Here is a 2,684-nt window from a genome sequence, read left to right as displayed (position 1 = left end):
AAACATTAAAAATAGAATTACCATGTGATCCAGCAATTCCACTTCTGATGTATATTCAAAAGATTGAAAGCAGGGTCTTGAAGAGATATTTGTACACCAATGTGTCACAGGAACATTATTTATGATAGTCAAAAGGTAGAAGCAACCCAAGTGTCCATCAACAGATAAATAAGTGCTTTATCTTAAAATGTGGTACATATAATGCAATATTATTCATCCTTAAAAAGGAAGGAAATTCTGATACATGATACAACATGGATGAACCTTGAGGATACTATGCTAGGTGAAATATGCAAGTCACAAATACTGTATGATTCTACTTATATGAGGTTCCTAGAGTAGTCAGATTCATAGAAACAGAACGTAGAATGGTGGTCATTAACTTCATTTTAAGTCTTGGTAGCCCCTAACATAGTAGGCCCTAATTAAATATTTGTGTAATTTGTAAATTAAACCTTCCCTTTCTTTCCCCTGTATCCCTAGCCAGAATGAAAGGTAATATAACAAGTTTGGACAGACTAAGGAAAAGTCAAATTATGCACATAATAAATAAATCCCCCAGAACAGGAATAGAAAATCTCTAGAATTGCAGCTAACAAGTGAAGTCTGAAACAACTTGGGGGACTCAAGCTAAGCCTTTGCTGCCAGAGGTATCTGTGCTTAGCCATCATGAAGACTAGAGACACTCCTAACTTCTGTGCTTAGATGATTTAAATACCGTGAGACCTGTCAGATCTTGAAAATTTCTGATTAAAACAATCATAATACTTTCCTTAATTGCTCTTTTAAAATCACTCTTTTCGATAACACTATAGACTAAAACCTGTGAGAGTTTGATTTTTCCCTCTTTCTGGATGTAAACAATGAAATGGTTCCCAATCAGCATTCAACCAAGGGAACTGGGTAAAATTTTTTACTTCAACAACTTTCAATTCACCGATGTTTAACATGAAAATATATTAATACAGAATTTTTTTAAAAACCTCCCCTTCCCCAAAATCCAATCAGTGTCAAAATATTCTGATTCTGTAACTCATACCCACACATACCCTGAGGGTGCCGAATGAACCACATTGAAATCACAGTTGCTCTAAAGCTGGAAGGAGCTTGTGGGTCATTCTTACCTGGACCTGAGCCTGAGAAGTGAATGAGGTCACAGTTGTGTGATGGAACAAACCCTTTATGGATTCTTGATCTGACTGAAGCCCAGAAGTTGTAAAGTAGCACCACCCAGAAGTAGGTAAATATCCAGATTTTGTAGGAATCTACAAGGAGACCTTTTTTTTTTAATCTATCATCTCAGTGAGAGATTGAAGGTAGTTTTTTTAAAGTAATGATTATTTTAAGCCATGAGGATGATTTCACAGCACCTTTCAACTGCCTACATTGTCAAGCCTCTCCGGAGTTCCGAGCTCTGTGATAGGTTTCCAGATTTTGAGCATGTGTAATTGAGTTGTTTAGAAGCAACAGTTTTCCAGAGTCTGAGGTAAAGACTTAGGAAAATTGACTGAACTCTAACCAAACATTCAGAGACTTTTTCTTCATGGTTTAATAGTGTATGATTGTCTGCTGTTCCTAAGTCAGCAACCCAGTTTTCTTGTCAGTGAACTACCTAATACACTCTATATATTAAAAAGATAATTAGAGGACTTCCCTGGTGGCGCAGTGGTTAAGAACTTGCCTGCCAGTGCAGGAGACATGGGTTCGAGCCCTGGGCCGGGAAGATCCCACATGCTGCAGAGCAACTAAGCCTGTGTGCCACAACTACTGAGCCTGCGCTCTAGAGCCCGCGAGCCACAACTACTGAGCCCATGTGCCACAACTGCTTAAGCCCATGTGCTTAGAGCCCGTGCTCTGCAGCAAGAGAAGCCACCGCAATGAGAAGCCCATTCACCTCAACAAAGAGTAGCCCCTGCTCACCGCAACTAGAGAAAGCCTGCGACCCCAATGCAGCCAAAAATAAATAAATATAAATAAATAAATTGATGTTAAAAAAGATAATTAGATAAGACCAACAATAAAAGGGAGAAGCCCTACCAACCCAGCTTCTGGTCCATAGGTTCTGATTCTTAAACTATGCAGAAGTAGAAAGGAAGGACTAGGGAGTCCTTTGTGGTTAATAGTCCATTCAGGGAGATCTAAGGTAGCAAAACAGCATTATATCCCACCCCTATTCTTATTTTTTAAAAAGACCAGTGGGTTCATAAGAACTGATAGGGCAGGGGTGGACCTCCCAGAAGGAAACCCTGGGAAAATCTACTTACTACCCAGCAGCTATCCAAGATATAAACAATTAGGTAAATATTTTGCAAATGCTATAACATTTTATTCTCTGTCAATTATGAGATGAAAAGCACATTTTAAAAATAAATTTTGTCTTTAAATAACTTTTTCTACATATTTGCAGAATGCTCTACCATTTATTTTTATATAGGATCAGAATGATACTATTTGCAGGAGGAGCAATGGCAAGAAGTTTCGCTTAGAGATCTTGGGATAGTAAAGGGACCCGTCCACTTGGCCTTCCAACTTTGCACATGCCTCTAACTTGCATTTGCACATATTTCCATTCCATGAGGCCCTGGACTTCAAACTCCAGGTCTCCAACTGGGAAAGTTGTAAAAGAATATAAACAAATTAATCTGTGATTTGATCCTTAACTGTATCTTCTGAATTCCAGACAG

This window comes from Grampus griseus (assembly GCF_964374135.1).
Source record: "Grampus griseus genome assembly, chromosome: 20".
In the NCBI taxonomy this organism is placed as follows: Eukaryota; Metazoa; Chordata; class Mammalia; order Artiodactyla; family Delphinidae; genus Grampus; species Grampus griseus.
Note: the sequence above shows the minus strand (reverse complement) of the source record.